The sequence below is a fragment of the Helicoverpa armigera genome, chromosome 26 (assembly GCF_030705265.1).
Source record: "Helicoverpa armigera isolate CAAS_96S chromosome 26, ASM3070526v1, whole genome shotgun sequence".
In the NCBI taxonomy this organism is placed as follows: Eukaryota; Metazoa; Arthropoda; class Insecta; order Lepidoptera; family Noctuidae; genus Helicoverpa; species Helicoverpa armigera.
This window is the reverse complement of record NC_087145.1, coordinates 7,567,785-7,591,646: the sequence shown is the minus strand read 5'-3', so window position 1 is coordinate 7,591,646 and position 23,862 is coordinate 7,567,785. Positions and strand designations below refer to the sequence as shown.

Genomic DNA, 23,862 nt, shown 5'->3' with positions numbered 1-23,862 from the left:
CAGAGGTTCCCACGGGATGCGGGTGAAACCACTGGCAGAAGCTAGTCTTAACAATATTAGTATAGATCCACGGTCCCTAGTTGTCAAATTGTTAGCTGTACTGCTCGATCAAGAAACGGAAAAATGAGAGCGCTACTTTGCAATTTAATTTCCCAAAACACACCAAAGTAACGACGCACTAAGACTTACTATGAAAAAAAACTCTAATCCAGCTTACTAGAGAAAGTTTGTTTGTTGTTGAAATGCATATCTTCAAGCTTCATACTGGTTGCACCATTAGGAGATACTTGTGTACGTCACGTATGTTTGCAATAAACTGAAAAAGCGTAGTTTAACTTGACTTTTCCTAACAAACAAAGCAAGTAAACTACTTACTAAGAACCACACTATACATAATTATTCTACTAAAGAACTTTACCTCAATACTCAATACTCAATTCTTTATTAGCATTCCATATGTTATACAGGTGGTACATATGGACCCTTTAGAGCACAGCTTAAAGAAGTTGGAGTAGCCGATTGCTAAATTATATTTGTGTGTCGGTGTGAGTTGGTGTGTGAGTTTGTGTGTATGTGTGTTTGTATGGTGTGTAGTGTCTTGTATGTGTGTACTTTTTATAGAGCTTTAGCTATAGGTATAGCTTATCTTTATATATTTTTCAGCTAACTAGACTTAAAAACGCACAAAAAAGCATAACTTTTAAATACATAATCATGCTCTCTGCATCATTAGGAGGTACTTGTGTAAATGCAACGATGACGTCACGTATGTTTGCATAAAAAGTGCAATAAAGCTTGGCATTCAGTGCGGACGCTGTAACCGGGTCACGGAAATATACGGGAAGGTATTGTGTGGGTAGTCGCTGTGTTTGGAGAAAGTAAAAATTATTGGGGGAAAGTAAGAGATGTGATTTTAAGTTTTCTTTTTTTTTATAAATATAGATTGAGTTCATTTTACAATCCTACTAATATTATAAACGCGAAAGTTTGTATGTATGGATGTATGGATGTTTGTTACTCTTTCACGCAAAAACTACTGAATGGATTTTAATGAAACTTTACAATAATATAGCTTATACATCAGAATAACACTACAATTTGTAAACATATTGTTCGAAATACTAAACCTGCGCAGACGAAGTCGCGGGCACCAGCTAGTATAATATAACAAGATACAAGAAAAAAAAAGAGATGTGATGACATTGTTCAGTCCATATAAATCCTTATTTAATGTTTAACTAACAGTAATTCATATATCATGAGATTTTTACATGATTTAAAAGTCTGTTTTATCAGTTTGCATCCCTTTTTAAATAGTTTTTAGCAAAATAAAATTTGCGCGCAAGAGCTGATTTTACTTTTTATAGAAAAGGAACGAGTAGTGGTCAGCGCTCGACTGTTGTAGTGTAGCTAAAGAGTTTCTTACTTCATTGGCAGACTGGGTCAAAGGCAAATCATGACATAGATTATTGTTTTTTTTTTCATGCATCTGGAAGCTATCACCACATTACTAAGTAAAACAAATATTTTAATCCATTGACTGAAAAGAAGAACACTTCTTTTGTCCGTTGTGAGTGACCGTGATCTAATTGAAAGCTTGTTTTTATTATCTTTCGAAGAATTCGATGTGTAGGCAAACTGCATTGTGCATGTCTGTCGATAAGTTTACCTAGTGAAAGATAAATTTTAAAAAAATCGTGAAGATTGTTAGGTTTTTACTCTATCGAATATTCAATGTTTACTTAGTTTTACCAGCGTTGTTGTGATAAATAATATGAAATAGCATCACCATCTCCCAGATTCATTAAGCTATCTTTTTTAAATTTATATATGGAAGTGGCCCGATTTGAAAAAATCTTTTAATCAGATGGGAAGTTTATTATACAAGGTTTTCCTTTTATCCGTGTGCATGAAGTAGTACAGGACCTGGTGAAACAAGCTACAAAAGCATATTAAAAAGACACAAATAAAATGTTATCCATACCAGACACACAAAACTTACTTTCTCATTTTTTTATAAAGTTTATAGCAGGTCTGTTAAAAACACAAACCCGTATGTTTCCCAGTGATAGTTGCATCCGTGCTCAACGATGCGATCCTGAACACTGATAATCATGTACACACCTATAACTTAGTTTGTACGTCAGAACTTTGTCAGACATTGATGTCTGATATAAAGGTGAGAGCTATTTAAAGCACCTATATAAGTGACACTTTACTCGTCTTAGTTTTTATCACGTCGTTAAGATAACTTAGTAGGTACTACTTAAAACTTAAGGTTAGTTTTGTACTTGCCTGATCAGGAATCGAACTTGCCCTTAGTTCTTTACAGGTAGGTAGGTATTTTGACAAACTTATTTAGTTTGAAGGAACTACTTCCTGCAGCCGGATAAAAATTTACTTATACATTACTCTAATGAATAAGTTATATTACTGACAAGTTTCAATCAATTCCCTTAAGCCGTTTGTGACAAGTAACAAACTTAAAAATCTTTGCCTTTATAATATGAGTGTGATACAATCAAACACCAGTCTTCTTTAGGGGTATTGGGTTGTTCTTGTAACTGGGTTGAGGAGGTCAGATATGCAGTCGCTCCTTGTAAAACACTGATAATCAGTTGGTTGGACTGGAAGCCGACCCCAACATAGTTGGGAAAAGGCTCGGGGGTTGATGAATAATATAACAATACAGATAAAATAAAACACTATATATTCCCTACACTACACCCTAATACAGAAGTCCCAGCTCCCACAGTACATCATTCGTCAGTTTTCCTAATCGCTACGCCGAGGAACGTACTGGATGGGAAAATTCCCATTAGCTACGACAAATGGACGCCATTAATACAAGACTTGACTCTTGTCTTGTTTGGATAATAATGGATAATCTGCGCTTTATTCTTTTGCTTGTCTAGGGAGGATTTTTGTTAGATTTGGTGAATTTAATTGTTTCTTTTTAGAATGGTTTTTGTAAACTAGCTTCTGTTCGTACCGGGATAAAATATGCTTATGTTGCTCGGGAAGAGTGTAGCTTTCCAACAGTGAATAGATTTTTCAAATTGGTTTAGCAGTTTCGGCGCTTTTAGGGTACAAAGAAACGAACAAAAATGTTTCCACTGTTTTATATTAGTTACTTATTGATAGATAGGGAAACTTTAAATTGAGATCATTATTAGTTACTTAGCCTAAAAATATTATCCCATATACTAACTAATTAACCATTATTTAAAAACAATATAAACCGTACATTTGAACATACACGTAATATTTTTGTTATTCATTAAAAAAATACACAATAACAAAGCGGTCTACGGCGTAGCGTCGTAGTCTCGTAGCACTTAAACTTGCTACGAAACTTTTTTATTTTCACCAAGGAAAAACAAAGATATAAAGATAAAATGATATGCAAATACATTTGTAAAGCTAAGTTTAGTAAATTCCGGTGCGATTTAGACAAATCTCCCGGCTTTACTTGAAGTCACGGTGGGATCATGCGGAATTGAAAAAGATGGTTGTTTTTTGTAAAACAAGGAATAAATAAACGAAATAAATATATACTGTAACCAATTATTTATGGCAAGATTTAACCAAAAATGTGTTCGTATAACCGATAACATGAGTTAACGTACATAGAAAATGTTTTCAAGCATTTTTACTATTTGCGAGTGGACTAGAAGAAATATTTTGTGTGCGTCACACTGCCGCACACCGGTAGAATATCAAAGGTTAACAAGTGGTTAAATAAGATCTATATAAATAAAAATGAATTGTTGTTCGTTAGTCTGATTAAAACTCGAGAACGGCTGGGCCGATTGGTTTTAAAATGTTTGTAGAGGTCCAGGGAAGGTTGAACGATACGAAGTTCGCGGGATCAGCTAGTAAGGAATATTTATATTGGTTACTAGCCATTTTCCCGCGGTTCCACCCGCGTCCCGTGGTAACTACTGCCCGTACCGGGATAAAATATAGCCTATGTTACTCGTGGATAATGTAGCTTTCGAATGGTGAAAGAATTTTTCAGAACGGTCCAGTAGTTTTTGAGCCTATTCTTTACAACCAAACAAACAAACAAAGTTTTCCTCTTTATAATATTAGTATAGATTAAGTTAAATGTTTGTCGTCACCAGGAAATTTTAACGGTACGCCGAAAATATTATAAACACAGTCATCCTAACTAATATCATAAATGTGAAAGTAACTCTGTCTGTCTGTCTTTCTGTCTATCTGTCTTTTCTTCACGCGTAAACTACTGAACCAATTTGTGTGAAATTTGGCACAGACATAGTTTGGAACTTGAGAAAGGACATAGAATATAATTATATGTTCGGAATAAAATTTATTCCGAACATATAGCGCCATCTACTGGTCAAACTAAACTCACGCGAACGAAGTCGCGGGCAAAAGCTAGTTTGATATATTTTTGATATGCACTGCTGCTAGTGCACTATTAATATACACCCACTTCTACCTACAACCACTTTGACTGCCTCTTTGGTGTAGTGGTCGCAAGCGCGGCTGCTGTGCTCGAGGTCTTGGGTTCGATTCCCGGGTCGGGCCGAAATCGCTTTGTGGGTTTTCTTAAACTTTCACAAAGCAGCCCGTATTCTGGAAGTTGGTGATTATAAAAAAAAACAAGTTACTATTCTCAACACTATGGAATAAACGTCTGCAGCACATTGACTCGTTTCTTAGTCACATAGTAATCGAGCAATAGAAAGTTACTCATGCCTAATATTACTCAAACCTAATGAGTAAAAGATAAATATCTCAGAACCTTCAATGGAAACTTCCACAAGTGTTGACGAAGCAATGAACGTAAACTTTCAGTGTTCACATTAATTACAGCCATAACCTTCACAAGGTCACGGACTTCGTAAAAATGTAATAAATCTCACAGTTTTCACGAATTTATTGTGTCTCAGAGTGAATCATTTGTCCTTCGGGGTAAGTTCATGTAGGCAGTTTATTGTAGACTAGCTATTTACCGCGGTACCGCCCGTATTCCGTAGTATAACACTTACCAAACTTTGAGATGAAAAGTAGCCTTAGGCTTCTTCGGTAACAGATCTTTTTTGATTGAAGTGGTAGTTTCAGAGAATAGAGAGTTACACCAAACAAACCTTATCTGAATTACAAAAGTATAACTATCTCGACAAAAAGACTGATAACTTACATGCAGTCGCAACATACTTTTAGTTATTAATTTATCTGTGCAGGAAAATACTTATTACGAAACAAAACTTTGCGAAATATCCAGTATAAAACAAAAATAAAATAACAAACAAACAAAAAGGTATCTGTAAACAAAACACGAAATTCCTTCCCTTCAGCCTAACATCCCACGATGTCACTCATACCAACATTTCAACTGAAACCCCTGAATTTCAGGACCATAACATTTAAAAAGTTGTCAGGCTTCACCGCCAATGTTTTTTAATTTATCCTACAAAAAGTTTCATACGAAATTCCATCAAATAAAAAAATACGAGTCCAAATGTCCCCATCCAAGTTTTTATCGTATTTTTTTTACCGACTTAAAAAAGGAGGTTGTCAATTTTACCTGCATGTATGTTTGTTTATGCGCGATTATGTCATGTTTGGCTGCAGCAATTTTTATGCGGTTTCCAACTTTGTATTTGTCAAAAATTATTTAAAAAAGTGTCTATGGAGTTTCTTGCCGACTCTTCTCCATGAGACCAACTTTTTGGAACCGTGCAACTAGTGTGGCGTTTCATAGGAGCCTGCAAAGGCCTTTTTTTTCTTCGTTTGAGAGGAGGCTTGTGCTTAGCAGTGGGACTACAAAACAAAAAAAGGCTACAAAGGTCTATTTGAAATAAAAACATTTGACTTTGACAATTAGGAAAAGGTTGTAGATCTATATATTATAGAAGCCTATCTATATTTTATTTTTTTAAAGTTTTCAGTGAACATGAATTCCATTCTCATCAAAGTTGTTCATTGTTCTTCCTACTAAGAATGAGTGAATGATATTGGTGATGATCGAATGAATGAATGAATGGTAGAGTGAATGTTTTTTTCGGCGTCTGATCGTGTCCTTTGTTTAGATGGATTTCAATTAACGAGATAACGTAAGAAAGGAAATAGAAGCTGTTGTCTTGTGTATTATAATTATTTTGTATATCTAGCTTTTATAAAGTTTTTTAAGATATATTTTTTGTTCATAATTTTTACAGCTAACGAAGTAGTCGTAGGTCCCGGCTGTCGTTGAACATCTTTGGCAGTCGTTACAAAGTAGTCAGAAGCCTGTAAGTCTGACAACCAGTCTTTCCTCAGGTATTAGCTTGCCCGGGTAACTGGGTTGAGGAGTTCAGATAGACAGTCGCTCCTTGTAAAACACTGGTACTCTGCTGCATCTGGACTGGACAGACTGGAAGCCGACCCCTAACATAGTTGGAGAAAGGCTAGACAGATAATGATACAATTATTACTAGATCTACTGAAATTTTCTTCACCAACTTACAGTCTCAACACAAACAAATTTATTTTCTCCCAAACAAAGTGAACGTGATAAATGGATGTTCCCGTCTATCCTTAACTAGTAATTAACATGCAAATCCTCATTACTTATCCGTGTCATTAGTTTAGCGTTATAAGGAGTTGTGATGTCATTGTTGCTAAGACTCATCTAGTGTAATATTGTTTGTGGGGAATCTTGTAGTAAACAAAAGGAATGAGAATGTAGAAGTATGAAGAATCATTTTAGTGGCACTTTCGAGGACTTTGTTAAATAAAATATGTAGTGTGAGACCTTTGTCTTTCGCAACATACTGAAAGATTAGGGCACGTACTTTCGTGCAGTTTTTTATCAATAAATATAACAATTCTTGAGAAAGAGGCTGAACAAATTATGATCCTCATTCTCCAGTATAAAAAAGGCGTTTAAACATTACGCCGTAGCGGCTGCGCTTTTTCAACTTCAGAATGCGAACATTTGATGGGAACTGCGCCACCGATACATAGTATGTTACCACAGATTACTATATTAGTTAATGTAACGGTCCACAGAAGATGCATAAGGGTTTAGAGTACCGGTGCAAATACAGCTGCCGTTGCAGCGTAGTATGTAAACGCCCTTAGTCTAGACTCGCAAAAGTTTTATGATTCAAAGGAGACAAAATGAAAGAAAGAAAATGACTCGATCAGTAAAGACAGATTTACTACAAGCCCTCAGATGCAACCAATAGTTGTTAGTAACAAGTTTGAGATGTATCAAAAGCTATGCTATAGCGATGCTGTAAGTTTTAACCGTCTGCCCAAAAAGGAGGAGCTTTTTTATCAAGATATCTATATTCACTGTCTATAAAATGAATCAATTTTGGTCCTCCAACCTCCTTTTTACGGAAGCAAAGCAATTAAATATTCTACAGATGTCAGCTTTGAGCTTTTAATCGCATTAAGAAATGGTAGTTCTCAGTTTGACCGGTATGTACATGTACTTTTGTGGGCGATTATCTCGTGTTTGGTTGAACCGATTTTGATGTGGTTTTCAGCATAGTATTATTTAGACTTAGGAAATGGATTTAGGTATATTGTTTTTAACAGTAAAGTACGTCAGTAAAGTACGTTCAACTGAGTTAAGCTTTGGTTTCCTAGGAAAGCGGTGCCGTCGTATAGCGGCCGTAATACAGCGGTGAATGACGTCACTAGAACGTTGTCTATGTAAACAAAATGGAGCGGTTTCCTAGAGAGCGGTAACTGACGCCGTAACTTCAAAAAGCGGTGCCGCCATTTGCATGACGGCCGTTTTGACGGTGTCAGATAGTTTGGTGAACGTTTTATTGAAAGCGGTGAAGCTTTTTTAATACGTATTTGTTTTTTTTTTCGGAACAACGTCAAAAATGAGTTCCAACTCTTGCAGCAGCGAGGACGACGAAATTTTAATAGATTTCATTCGTAACCACGAAGCAGTAAATAATATAAAAAGTAAAGATTATAGAAAAAATGAACTAAAACAGAATTGGTGTCGTAAAATTTGAGAAATATGAAATAAAACAGGTTAGTAAGTATAATACAACTAACAAAAAGTTTATGACGGTGTGTTAAAACGGCCGTGGAACTTTCCATATGTCATCACCGTAAAGACGACCGTCTATTTGCCTCCGTAATATTACGGCCGCTATATGACGGCACCGCTTTCCTAGGAAACCCAAGCTTTAGCAATACTTCCATTTAGGTAAAAACAAAATATGGTTTCAATGTCAATGCTGTTAATACATACAATATCTATTACTCTGTTCCTCTTATATAGTAATTAGGGATAAAGCCTACATTTCCCCGAGGGTATATTTGTGACAAAATAAGGAAAAATACGAGGGAATTGACTTCCACGTTGTCATGAGAGTGAAGGCCGTTTGGATTCTGTTACTTATACGTCACGTGTCGGGGTTAAAGTCAAGGTTTCTTGTGGTCATATTAGTATAGGCCTATTGCGTTGACTAGGTGGTATAGAAATATAATCAAAATAAATGCATACTTTCCACCTCCTAATAGAATGTAGCCTGTGTTATATTTTTCAGAATCTAGGCTTTTAAGGCTATCTTTGTATCAAACAACATTTAATTCGGTTCAGTTGTAATGCCATGATAGCTCGACAGACAAATAGTTAATTTCGCATTTAAAATAATTATAAAAGTTTTCCGCAAATCGTAATAAAAATACTTAGTAATAAATACATACAATATAGTAATAAATAAAATCAAAACCTACATACATTTTCCCCTAATTTAATTTCAAAATTATCGCCTAGCTATCGCTTCGCACGCAAACTTACGAGCACAAGCTTTACCCTACAGGGTACATTGGCACCCCAGAATTGTTATTAGAAGCTATAAGTTCGTCTGTCTGTCTGTGCAGTCTGTCTGCACTTGTAATGATGAATTGGCGTGAATACTTTGTTCAAGATATATTTTAGTTGACAAAATGTTGAAATGAAAATTTGGATAAGTTGTTATCAACGAAATATAGGTGCTATCATTTGTAGGTATACGAAAACTGTATTTTATTTTGTACTACCTAAGTTCACCTGCGGTACGCCTGGGGAAACTAGGTACATACTTCCCGTATCAGGACAAAAAGTAGCCTATGTCCTTTCTCAGACGCTAGACTATCGGTATATCATTTAAATCAGTGCAGTAATTTTGACGTCAAAGCATGATATAAAGTTATCGGCACGAATCTTGAGCTCTGACCTACATCTACGCAGAAGTGATTTATTAGCAAAGAACCAATCCTGAGTGACGGCTATGACGCGATGCATTGCGGGCCGTTCACCGCTTTAGCCCGCCCCCGCGCTTCACTTCATACCACAAAAAGGACCCAATAAATTACTTCTGCGCAGGTTCTGGTCAGAGCTCAAGATTCGTGCCGATAACTTTAGATAGAGATATTTCCGCATTTTTAATATCAAGTAAGATTAATTCACTCGTTTCACAAATAAAGCTGTCCCTAATTGCAAGTCGCCATTATCTCTTAAAAAGCTAAGATTATTGTCAAAAGAATCCGCAGATAATCTCCTTGTCCTTTTTCCTTAAAAAGGCCGAATTAAAAAGAATTCACAAAAAGTTTAGTAGCCTTGACATTCTTATCACTTAATCAGTTCATAAAAAAAGGTATGTACTACTTAAACAATGTTTTTTCGCTAACCTAAATTGAACGAAAAACCGCTTGAAAATATTCGGAGCGTTCGTAAGTGAATGAACGAAAGAGTGATTGATTGAATGATGGCCGTTCGTTCGCCTGAACGAACTTACCGCCAACGGCTACCCACACACATGTATTACCGGCTTATTTTCGGAGTTCCGTGTAAAATTCAATCTTTTGGAAAGGTGAAAATCATTTTTGTCCTCAAGGTCAAATGGCTCTATCACTATGATTTTTTTAACGTGTTATTTTGAGAAAATGGATAGGACATCGTTATCTGCCTAGCCTTTTCCAAACTATGTCGGCTTCCAGTCTATCCGGATGCAACTGAGTACCCCTTGGTAAGACTGGTTTTCAGACCTTCTCTTACTATCCGTAATGACTGCCAAAGATGTACAAATGACAACTGGTATCCAACAGTTTATCATGTCTTCCGAAACATGGAAGAACTCGTCATAACAAGATGGTCACCCATCCACGTCAAGCGTTGCTTAACCTTATGATCGACTGAGTGTACTGGAACTGGACGCAACTAAGTAGTAGTATTGTACGTGTCAATAAAATATATGGAACGTTAATTGATAGTTCTTCAAAGAAAAGATCTCTTGTCACTCCTTAGTGACGGAATGTCATACAAATCCTTCACTAAGGAATGGCTTAAGTAATCATTAAATGTCTCTGAGTGGGGAGGTTACTCCCTCTAAATGATAATAAGTAATTAATTGTTTAGTTAAGATATAAAACTATACCCCGTGGAAATAATTCACCATTGAGTCAAACTAACGAGACAGCAATCACCATAAAAGTCTACATATGATTATGTACAAAAAGATGGTGATCAAGTCAAAAATCATTTAACATACGCCTTAAACATTAAAGTTTTATCACGATTATCAAATGTATGGTAAACACATAAAGTTGGAAGATCACGCAATCAAATGTATAATGGTTTATGACGCATAAATCATGAAGTTTTATGGCTTTTCATAAATTAATGTGTTGTTATATTCTTGTCGGTGGGTTTACTTTCTTAAATGTTGGTACTAAGTTATGGGGAATTGAATTTTATTTATAATTTTACAAGTTCATCCTCTGCCTAGCCTTTTTCGCCAACCTTGACTCTTCCACCCAGTTACAGTTACTAAGTAAAGCTTCTAAAAGTAATATTTAAATTACAATTCCCAAAAAAAAAACAGGCTAAGAAGTTATTGCATCTTTAGTAATAGGAATATTGATTCGTACTAGGTTTTAAGTAAACTTCTTCCAGATTGTTCTAGGCCCGGTTCTAGGCAATAGTTAAAGATAAATGGCCTTACTACAAAAACTTAAACGCCTGTTTTACACTTGTCTAAAAAAATTGTGGCTGCAAAATGAACCATATGTCAACGGCATAATTTGACATTTTTTTAGACAAGGCTTAAACTGACGTTTGGAAGTTTTTGTGGTAAGACCAAAAGTGTCAGTTAGTTAGAAATGCCAGATAAAGGCTGCATATAATTTTTGTGAGATATTGCTATCCAAGACTCGTGAAACCGAAAGTTGGTTTTCTGTTAGACAAGTTCCTGGCTATCAGACTTTATCAGTAACTGGTGGAACTGCAATCTTTTAAATTTCTCTTAATTTATGACGTAATCAAGTATATGTATTTTCAGTATTAAGTTTCAGGAACCTATTCAATGACTAGATTAAGTTAAAGACGTTCACACCTAGCCCAATCGATAATGTTAATAGCTGCGTGCGTCTAGCCTGACCTTTACACTTAAATAGATAACATGGCAATTTTGGGTTTGTCTGGTTTTGCTTAGGTTTAGTTGTGGGTGGTTAATAACGTAAATGCTTCGACTGGAAGACTCCCATTTTAATTTGTCGCCACCAGCAAACTTGCTGTGGACGAGAATGGACAAGAAAGCCGAAATCAAATCAAATATTTCTATTGATTGTATCCATGGTTATTCTTTTAAAATATTTTTAACAATTTTTATGTTTATACAGACTAAAGTATCAAATGTTTGCCGAATCATGTAAAACTGAAACTCAAGAAATCCGCTCGATAAACTACGATAGTAAAATAAAACCTACTCATTCGTCATCATCCTCCGAGCCTTTTCCCAATCATGTTGGGGTCGGCTTCCAGTCTAACCGGATTCAGCTGAGTACCAGTGCTTTACAAGAAGCGACTGCCTATCTGACCTCCTCAACCCAGTTACCCGGGCAACCCGATACCCCTTGGTTAGACTGGTGTCAGACTTCTTCTACTACCCGTAACGACTGCCAAGGATGTTCAATGACAGCCGGGACCTACAGTCAATGGTGTCTAAGATATACTTAGAAAGTACATACAAACTTAGAAAAGTTGCATTGGTACTTGCCTGACCTGGGATCGAACCCGCGCCCTCGTACTTGTGGTTGGTCCTTTACCCACTAGGCCACCTAATCATTCGTATTACATGAAATAAATGAAGTCGTATTTAACCTATAATTAGGACTTTTCACTATATAACAAATGATATTTTCGGCAATAGAATGCACTCAGGACTGTAGGACGCTCTCCTACTAATCTCTGCGTCGAGTTTTTTAACACGCTTCCCTAAAAATCTCGACAAAACCACACGTACCAAAAATAGGTGCATGTGCGTCTTCTGTAAACTCTTATGCCATGACAATTAAAAGAGAGCATTCAAATCAGTGAATTTATTGTGACCGGAACAAATATTATTACAGTAACAAAATGTTTGTAAACTAGTTTTATGAATTTTATACTAAAACTAACTTCAACCAGCGGCTTCGCCCACGTGGAGTTCGGTTATATCGCGTTTCCAAGAGAATTCTTCAAAAATCCGGGATAACGGGATAAAAACTATCCTGTTCTTTCTCAAGGTCAGCTCTATCTCTGTACCAAATTTATTAAAATCAGTTCAGTGACTTCGACGTGAAAGCATAACAGACAGACAGAGTTACTTTCGCATTTATAATATTAGTAAGGATTGTGATTTTGAGTCATTCATCATTTAGAAACGAGAATTTTCGCCAAATATAATTATGTAATCAGAAACATAAGTTTCAAATATTTTTTCCGTCGACTATATGATGGTTTATAATAATAAACAGCTGTTTTCCTTTATCAAACTATTATCTCGTTAATGAAAATGGTCAGGAATGTGATATCATGATAACCACCAGTTAATAGGTACAAATAGCTGGTAGCTGGACTTCAAGCAATTTGTCTATGCCTACCGTGTTCGCGAACTATGAACAAGTACAGTCAACTTCAGGTCAGTGGTAACAGTTTTATAGGAAAATCGTACTTATTACTATTGAGTTAAGATGCATGACAGTTAGCACTGATGTGCAGTCTACTGTACATATTATTCCATTTATTGCCCCGGGATAATAGCTGACCTGACAGATATGATCTAAGTACTGGGCTATATCGATTATTTGTTCACTTGTTGCCTATTTTGTTAAGGTGGTTAAATAATGTCTTATTGGACTTGTTACTGTGTTAGACGTAGATTTGGTTCTCAGGTTGGGTAAAGATATCTCTATTTTTGTTTTCAAGATTTATAAATACCTATATTTTTTGTAACAATTTGGGCGGATATTCAACAGTATACACTGATTACTTACCTTCATACGTGCACTTTACATATAATTAATTTAGAGTTCACGAAGAGACCTTTCCTACCCAAAAACTTAAACGTTCATATTTTTTCAAAAGCAGGTATTGATGCTCTGTCTACAATAAAACATTTATTAGTGTCTTGTACGTAGTAATATCTTTTACGATGCTAAGTTTACAATTTAATTTGGACCTTATTGAATATGCAGTAGGGTACTGTTTAGAGTGAACGTCTTTAATTTATTCATTGAATTCTAAGACCCATAAAATGTGCAAACAGAATGTTTATTTAATTAAGATTTTATTATGATAAGGAGATAAGGAAAGCATGGGGGAAATAGTTTAATTGGTTTTAAGCCCCAAAACTTGATAGAATGAAAAGAAAATGCATGAAAATGATATTTTATATTCTCTACTAGATTTCAAACTATACTTTCTGCACCCGGAAGTAGTCTATACTAGCTGGTGCCCGCGACTTCGTCTGCGCAGGTTTAGTATTTCGAACAATATGTTTACAAATTGTAGCCTATGTGTTATTCTGATGTATAAGCTATATTATTGTAAAGTTTCATTAAAATCCATTCAGCAGTTTTTGCGTGAAAGAGTAACAAACATCCATACATTCATACATACAAACTTTCGCGTTTATAATATTAGTAGGATATGCTTTCTTGGGCTATTACTGTAGATCTATGTACCTACTTAACTTAAAAGTAAATCTGTTCAGTAGTTTTAAAGTGAAAGCCTGGTAGACAGACAGAGTTACTTTCGCATTGCTAATACCTCTATGTTAATAAGGATTTAAATTTTTACCTAATTCGAAAACCTAAATACCTAAATACTTTTTCTATACATATAATGACACTTTATACAAAGGGCAACAAATAGTTTATAAAATAGGTGCAAACTCAAGAACTTCAATATTAAAATTAACACCCAAGAACCTAACAAACCACCAATAGCTTCAACTTACCACGATAACCTTTACTTAAACGTTAACGAGAGTTTAACACCAAATCGTTAACTGTCGGCACCCTTTGTAGACCGTTGATAAGGGTTAGGTCATCAATACTGAGATCTAACGGCACTGAAGGGTTAAAACGATTCGTGTTTCCAATGTCCCATGTCCCAAATAGACTGGAATTTGACTAAAATGTCCTGCCAATATCCTAATAGGGTATTTGTTTGAATCACGGAGTAAAGAACACACGGAGTACAGAGTAAAGAAAGTTCATGGAGATGTTGTAAGGAAGGTAGGTTAGGCGCTTTCTTGTAGGTCAAATACGTACGAGTGAAATAACGAAGCTTTCGTATTCTTAGAGACATCTGTCAACGATTTTTGGTATTGCGAAAAATTTGTAGCTTCCTCGTCCCCCAAACACCCGCATTTTGGCGCGCTACTTTCTTAGGAGATTTTCCGTTATGGCATTTTGGCAAAAACATAAAATGACCCCTCCCGCTGTGGGTTAGCAGCGGTGAAGGAGTGTCAGACTTTTACTGACTAAAAATCCATCATGTTCCTTCTATTAGTAACTCTTTCGAATAAACCCATAGCCCCGGCGGCGGGCCTTGATCCTGTTGGGCCTCGCAGGACCGTTATCGCATCTCCGCTAGTCATTTTGTTCTCCATGATTTTAACCTATTAATAGTCATGTAAATGGCTGTAGTTAGTGGCTAAGATCAACAGATTTAAATGTTAATGAGCATGTTTAAACTAAGGACGGGTATTCATGGTTCCGAAAACTGCCTGTTTATAGTTTAAATTGAAAGCCGATCAAAAGGGAATTGGTAGTTTTAGGCGTTTGAATTGATTTTGTATCGACAGTTAGTGAAATGTTAATTTACATTTGGTAAAAGTGAAATATAGGTATTTTACTTTTCTTGTTTTCATGGTGGTCATTTTGAAAATCAAAAGACGAAATCTTTCTTGAATTTCGGTCTAAATTAATTAACTTTTTCTATTTCTGACCAAAAACATTTAACTTTTTAACATCTTAAATTCTTCTGTAACTTCTGTAATACAGCCCTATCAAGCTTCGGCCCCTTTATAAATTATACCAATAACAACCTTTTAATTAGGTACCTGATTAGAGGTAGGCACACAAAAAAAAAGTGATATATACGAGGATAGCCCTCGCGCACCGTAGGTAGATAATAGTACGACCACGAGTCCCTGATTTTCAGCAATATTTCAGCATATCTTTTACTCAGTACCTTTCTCAAAACTGCACAGGTAACAAAGATGGATGCGAATACAATCGTATGCGCGTGCGCTGCGCCTATGACCCACTTGCAGTACAAAAATAGTGCGCTCACTTCACGCCGATCTATAATTGTAATCGCACAATCATATGATTGTGTGCCGTTAAGGGCGAAGGGAGTGGGCCAAAATTTTTAACATAATTCGTAGAAGTTAATCTTTTAATAGGATTTGAGATAATTTAGGAAGTTGTTACGATTCCTGGTCAAAATGGGAATATCTTCTTTGCTAATGTTATACATGTGAGAACCCGTCTGTACCTACAGATTTCACATCAACACTGCTGAAAAACAATTTAAATTGGTACACAGATAGGCTAGAGCCTGAGAATGGACAAAGAGTACATTTACTGAAATATCGAGAACTAAGCTGTTCTTTCGGACCTTGCAGCCTGCTTCGAGGAACGGGCTTTATAAAACTGAAAGAATTTTTCAGCCCTAGCTCCAGAGATTAGCACGTTCTAACAAACTTCAGTTTTATAGTATTAAGTATCCTACTAATAAGATAAATGTGAAAGTTTGTGACAATGTATGGATGATACCCTGGATTAACACATGGGCTATTTTTTATCAATACACCACGCGGGCGAAGCTGCGAGCGGAAGCTAGTAGATACATATTTATTTATTTATTTTATTTTATTTATCACTTTATTTAACATCCCGTTTCCATAGTAACCCTTTACAATTCCAATCGCCTTTGTTACTAAGTATTACCACCAGCAATTCATGTTCCCGTCATTTAATTACCGTCGGACATAATGCACAGTTTATTGTATCCGCGACATATGCTACTGCAACTGCAGCTGCAGGAGTGCATCCATAATGACTGCTAATATGAGGGCAGGATGTGTTTCTGCAATTAACTTTGATCTTTTGTTTATGAAGTGCAGTCTGTTTTATTTAGTAGATAAAATAGTAAAATGTGGTAAGTTATCTAACCATTACTCCTTGTGCTATTCCAACTGCCACCATCCTCTGTGATTTCTCCCTTCTTTGTAAATTACTCAAAGGATAGTATTTAAACGAGTGACTGTGAATTACAATTTTAAGTGTCAAAATTAATTAATTTGGGTTATATAATTACTAAGTGAGCGACTGACTGCAAGTGACCCTTACTCAAATACCACACCCGGATAAAAAGCAGCTTTTGCCCGTTCCAATGTTAGGTACTTAACCCTGTGCCATATTTTATCTGAACCAGATCAGCCGTTTTTGCGTGATTGCCTTAGACACAGGTAGAGTCGCTTTTATTGAGTAAGATACAGAGTTGGTTAAATATTACCATAAAGTTTCATCAAAATGCATTCAGTTGTTTCTGCATGAAAAACAAAAACAAAATACAAAATTTCACATTTGTAATGCCTATTACTGTATATGCCAACCAACATAAAGACTACCAGATTATTTAAATCAATAAAAGCACAGGGTATAAAAATCTAGAAAACTTAAAAACAAGGTCAGCACTGACACAAATCTTTTCGAATCTTGCTGAAAACTTGACCTCAAAAGGTGTATTATAAGCTCCGCTTTTACAGCTAAAAGCTTAATGATATACAAAAATATTTCGTGGTGACACTACACAGATATTTTACAGAAGGTTCACAAAGCAAACTTTTAAGAACTAGTTTTGACTGTGTTCGGATGAAAGAGCTTTCTAAAACTGAAAGGATTTTTCGAATCGGACTAGCACGCACCTACTTATTTTTTATTTAAGATTACATTCAAAGAAACTCTTGAGCTGCATAATATTAATACCTTTAGGTATAATAAGCCAACATTTGAACCTTCCTGGTTATTCAGCTTTTTAAATTTTTCACAAGGAAATATACCTAGTATTACAGCACCTCGCTTAACGGTATGAAATCTAATGGATGCTGTTCAGCTAGTGTAATGGATACCCGACATCTGTCTTGTCCCACGCCATCCCTATTTTGTGAACCACAGTGCACCCCACTTGGACAAGTTTAAATTCTTATAAATTAGGTACAGTTTTCATCTAAAATTATGAAATTGTGACAGTAAAATTCGCGTTTTTCATGTAAGTCTGTCGAACTGCGGATGTCTTTAACTAATCCATTCGTTGGTTTTTAAGCACTGCAATTGCAATTAGATACCAGATATTGATATAATTTATATGGAGCTAACGTCAAACTTCAATCCTTAATCGCAAATCAATGGATAGATAAGTTATAGAAATCCACCGTTTTTAGTAAATTAAAACTACTAACCAACATTTATCATGAGTCAACATGTGTTCCTCAAATCCATAGCCCAATCATCAGCTACTTTGTTATCAAAAACAAAAGCTTCACCGTGTCGGCCACGTCCACGCCACATCAACACCACGTCAGCGCCTCGTCAACGTCGCTTGTTGTTGACGATACACAGTACCTATTGACGGGTTGAACTGAAAGACACGTTTTGAACTTCAAAGAGTTGTTTGTCAGTGTGTTTGTTTGTACTTTTTGAACACAGTTTTTAGATAAATGGTAGGGAAATAGGGTGTTTTTTTATAACAAGCTTATTGATTAAATTGTACGTATGATAAGTACCTATGTGAATTGATGATGTACTTAATTGAACTGTACCTATGTTTAATTAAGATCTTTGTCCTTACTATTGCTATACTGTACTTTAAGTGTACCTAATTTCTCGATTATATTAATTTTTGTGACTATCACATAACCATTGCATAACAGTCATTTAGTTTTGGAACAGGTAGAAACAATTTAAAGTGTTAAACTTATAAACACAGAATACGAGTAAAATGCATAAGCAATTATCAAAGAAACTACCAAACAAAAATAAGACTCCCTCTACCTCTGACGCAACAGATCAATCAGACTAGTCACCTACCTAACTACCTACCTACGTACCTAGCTACAACTGCTAATGGTGCCCATTGAGTCTCACCAATGTACTAAATACTGACACCCTCCTCCCCTTACCTTACATACGGGCGATAAAAATGACGAGCTTGTTACCCAATTCTTGTATTAAAAACTAGCGGTTTTCCCGCATCTCGTGGAAACTTGCTACTTGTGGTAGTATCATAGACCATATTGGTCTGGTCTATGGTAACATGTAGTGTAGCTATCCGATACTGAGAGAATTTTTCAAATCGATTTAGCAGCTTGGGAGCACGTACAGTACAAACAAATAAAAAATTGTTTTTCTCTTTATAATATTAGTATAGGTTAAGTGCAGCTAACGTCTAGACCCGCTTTCCGTGGAAACTACGTATTCTGATCCTGGTATAAATAGGTTGTAGCCTTCCTGGGCCTTCCTTTATCAAATCAGTAGTTCCTGGAGAAAACCAATAGACAAACAAGCTCTTCAGCTTCATAATATTAGATGTAAATGATGGGAAAAGCTATCTCTCAAAACCAAATCAAAACAATCTTAATTAAACCTCAAATCTTAAAAATATGACGTGACACATTTTACGGGTCTTTACCCTCTGCCCCAATTGCATTGTTCCTTTACATCAAATAGTTAGTTGTCATTCCTACACTCTCGTATGTCACTCACTCAAGTGACTAGCATGACGTCACTACTGACTTGCCACTATGTTCAGGATTTAGTACCAATGTCCTGAAGATGGTTCGCTTTAATAATAGATGTTGGTTGAATTATTAATGGGGATTGTCGTAAATAATTTATAGTGGTTGTTTTTCGTTGAAAGGTTAAGGTTCGATGGAAGTTAAACCTGGCTGTTGGAAAACATCTTAAAATTTTGTGAATGAGAGAGGCCTTTCCTTATTATTTCTTTGACATACTATTACCATTAACAAAGCTGTTTAATAACGGAAAACTATGGAAAATTATGTCAGTTTTCAAGGAAGTTTTAAAAATAATAATGACCATGAGGTCTTGTATTGGATCCTAGTCTAGGGTTCTCCGAGTAGTTTTAGTTTTCTGACATTCTATAAACGTGCAAGTCGTTCGCAGCTTCAAAATCAGTCAACTGCGCAGGACATATTAGCATTTGCGTAGACTCAGGTGCACTCTCTATTCCTTCACTCTCATGGCGCGATGGGACGGCAATCCAACACCAGCGGAGAGAGATCAGGCGCAGGACCGACATTTACATATACCTATGTACTTAGATTAAAATATTTTTTTATTTTGTTTCAGGGGACCAACATACACCAAGATCGTCAAAATCTGCGACATTACCACAACTCAGCAGTTTTCATACAATTTTTAAAATAAAATCAATCATCAAAAATCTTAATTCAGTGATGAATGTTCAGTAGTGTGGTAAAAAACGTCGCATGGAAGTACAGTGCTTCGGTTCGATTCTCCGGCTGAGCAAACAGAAGAATAGGTGAGTTGATAAAACTGATATTTATTCAAGTAAAAGTTTTTTTAACATGTATTTTTATTTCAGACCTTAAGGTCTCAAAACCTTTTTCGTAATGACTTATTGATCACACAACACTTTAGATTATTTATAATAAGATGTGTGCTATTGCTTTATGCAAAAACTACTGATCGGAATTTGACGAAACTTGACAGTAGCTATTGCAAAAATCGAATAACAGGTATTCGTTTTTAACTCAATATACCCTGGTTGAAATAATAGGTAATTCCCTCAGGACGTACGATAGTATATTAATATGTTAAGGAAGGACAATATAAGGCTAAAACAATGTACCTGCTTTTCAGGGTAACCAAAAGGTAAAATAGAACCCGCTATGTATGTCTGTCTGTCACCAAATTTTACCTATCTCACTTGACCGTTTTTTTTCCTTACGCAAAAACATAGAAAATATCATATCATACATTTTCTGTATGTACGAGTGAAACTACAGTACAAAGCTAGTCGTAAATGAATATTAATGACTATTAGTAGGAAGTAGTTATGTTAACTGTGTTAGTTAATGTTCGGGGACGTATGAACCATTTGCTGAACGATTACAGACCGATAGTTAGCACGCACTCCTTGTTGCTTTATGGTTTGTGATACTTACTTGTTAGTTATTAGTTAAATAGTCACCGAAATGTATTAAGTAATTAAGTATTTTTTTAAACGGGTTTTAAAAGGTTTTTCGTGAACTCTAGTATGAGCTATGAAATTAAGTGAAATATTAAATTGTACCTAGTCTTTTTGGCCAATCAAAAACTCTTTTTGGGTAGGTAATTTTATTAATTTGTGGAATTTTCCCTTTATCTTCAAATGAATCAATATTAGGTACACAGTTAAAGATGTAAAGTCAAATAAGCAAGACTTTTATAATCTAGTGGAAACTACTTCGTGTGACCTAGATAAAAATAGCCCATAGCTTTCCTTGACAACTGTGCTACCTTACACTGATTAAAACGTTTTCAAATCGAACCAGCAATTTTTGAGGTGAGCGAGTTCAAACACACAAACGAAACCCTTCGTTTTTTTAATGTTAAAAGCTCTATTTGAAGCTGCCAAAAAAAACTCAAAACACAACAAAAAATAATACCAACATTACCACGTGGAAATATTTAGAGTTTCCTCCCCACTTGTTAGGCTGAAGTGTTAAGCAATTTCTGAAGAGTTCCGAAGCCGCTCCCCAGGCTTAAGCACCTTCACACAATGGCAGTTCAAGTAGTATTTCACTCGGAAATTATCACAAACTTATTGGGATACTTAGCTTATTGTTAGAAGAAATTGTAGCTTTTTTTGCTAAGTCAAAGGTTTTTATATCTTACAGACCTATACGAACTATATTATGGGTTGTCACGTACCGTCAGAAGCTCTGGATTTCTTGGAAAATTTTGAAAGTTCTAACCTGACACCTAATAGTTCTACCTAATAGTGAAAATGCCTTTTCATATTTATCGATCTAAAACAGTCAAAATAAAAGAACGCTCGTATTAAAAATGTTAATTATATAGATAATATTAATTTATCCTTGAAATATGTAACTTATAATATCTACAGTTAGGTACATCAACTTTTCTTATATTCTATGAATAACAGTTTTTGATCGCATTTACTTTCATCATCAGCCTCTCGCAGTCCACTGCTGGACATAGGCATTTAGTTTGCCAAGCATTAAAACAAGCAAGAAGTATATGTAGGAATGATTTATCTTACAATTAACTCAAATCCCTACAATTCATAGTCAAAATGTATGGTTATAAAACAACAAAATTTATACGGTAATAAATACCTCGAAGCTAATCCTTGTAATAAACTGCATACACGTGAATCATCGGTACTGAAAATATCATAAAATCAGATCAGTGCTTTAAAGAAATAAACTTGTCGGCTTTAATAGCTGTGTAGGTATATTGAAATCAATTAATAATTTATGTTGAACCACAGTACTGTACAACTGCTTTTTCAAAGTCAAAATCATTAATTGAAAGTAGGCTAATTACATTAGCACTTTTTCACGTCAATATTTAGAAAACAAGCATCCCCAAAAACGCCCCCTTTCGCCCCCTGTAATTAAGAATAAACTTCCCAGCAACACAGCTATCTGTTACAATTTATTATTTCATTACAATAAGTTTTTACTTTGGTTTTACAATACATTATTAGGATAATTTTATCCGGGTACGAATCCGAAGTAATTCTCACAGGACTCGGTAGAAACTGCTGGAAAAAACAATTTTCAAATATTGCGACACCACTCTTCCGTAGTAACACATTTTCATAAAACAACACGTTTTACCGCAGTGATAGCGAATTTCCCTCGTCACCGCTTAGACTAGCGTTACCGGCTATAAAACGCGCTAATTTTAGCCTTTATAGGCCAAACGTAGGCAGGAAAAAAGCAGTACAAAATTACGGCATTTACCCACAAAACGCCCCGTAATGGTTCGCTCAATGATGCGTTAAAGCAAAACTTCAAAGCGTTTGTTTGAGGCACACGGAGTAATGGAATGAAAGATGAGCGGAGATGCCATGATGCAGGTAGGTCAGGCCTTCGTCTAGGTCCTATTCGCACGGTGGGTATGACCAAAACTTACATCATATAGGTCATGATACATCTGTCGACGATTTTTGGTAGTACAAAAATTGCTGGATCGTGAAAGGGCGAAAACAATAACGTTCCTCGTCCCCCACTCACCTGCATTTTGGCGCGCTACTTTCTTATACCATTTTCCGTTATGGCACCTCCGCTAGTCATTTAGTTCTCCATGGGCACCTCTCAATTATATTGTTTGGAAGTTCCCTCCGAGTCCCTCTCAGTGCCAGGCCTGAGATCGGGACGCTATACGGAGCTTTAGCGGCTAATCGGCTAAAACGCTTGGCTAATCTTCTGGCAAATTACTTTATCTTAACGCTGTCAAATACATTGTTAGCAGATTTTTCATCGGCTGTTTAGTTTTGTGATTTATAAGAGCCATTAATGTCTGTAGGAAATTGTAGGGTAAACAATGGATTAGGATGGTCCAACTTTTGTGAGACTGGTATCTATACCTATGTGATTTTGTTCGATTCGTACCTATATACATTCATAAATGTTGGTTTGTTTGAGCGCCCTTATCTCACTGAAACTGCTGAGCCTATTTGAAAAAATCTTTCAGTTATAGATAGCCCGTTTATAAGGAGGCTAGGCTTTTTTTCATGGTTCGCAAAGTAGTTCACAAAAAACGCGGATGAAACCACTGGCCAAAGCTTGTCAATTATAGTATCTCTTCCAGATTAGTCCTTAAGCACATTAAGCGAATATTTTATCAAAATTTTAGCACACAGCTGACAAGTTCAGGGTTGCCAGCGACAAAAATCCGCTCGGTAAGCAAAGTGGAACTCAGATAAGATAGATTGATGCTTCCTAATGATGTAATATCTGGCCAACCTTGGAACGGTAATGTGTTCTACCTACTTACTTGTAATAGATTTAAAATGTACCTATAACGTGCCAGAGCATCTTCCACGATGGCGGTTTTATAAAATCATTTTCACATGTACCTATGCAATTTAACTGGGTTGAGGAGTTCAGATAGGCAGTAGATCCTTGTAAAACACTGGTACCTACTCAGCTGAATCCGGTAAGACTGGAAGCCGACCCCAACATAGTTGGGAAAAAGGCGCGGAGGAGGATGATATTTAAGACAGTATTGCATATTGTGTCCTGCAATTACCGTTTAATATTAGTCCTATAATATTAGGTCCTAAACCTTGGCCACCTTACCCATTTGCCATAAACGATCGGCAATTTTTCCATAAAGTTTAGGCGCAATATATACCGTCTATTAAAAGAACATACAAGACCTTCGAACCTGCCCAAAGTGTATAATATTAATACACGCTACAACCCACCGGACTATATTTATATTGTTACGTTATAACTAAGGAAATTGATCAGTAAACAACGCCCAAAATAAAGT

At 35.9% G+C, this 23,862-nt stretch overlaps 1 protein-coding gene across 1 annotated transcript in view; it reads left to right on the top strand.

Annotated features, from left to right (window-relative positions):
* The window catches only part of LOC110372635 (muscle calcium channel subunit alpha-1), a 75,950-nt gene that overhangs the window by 6,352 nt on the left and 45,736 nt on the right, over positions 1 to 23,862 (top strand). Inside the window, exon 2 of the mRNA XM_064041713.1 lies at positions 19,678 to 19,870. The gene's annotated coding sequence lies outside the window, so the exon portion shown is untranslated. The remainder of the gene's footprint in view (positions 1 to 19,677; positions 19,871 to 23,862) is intronic.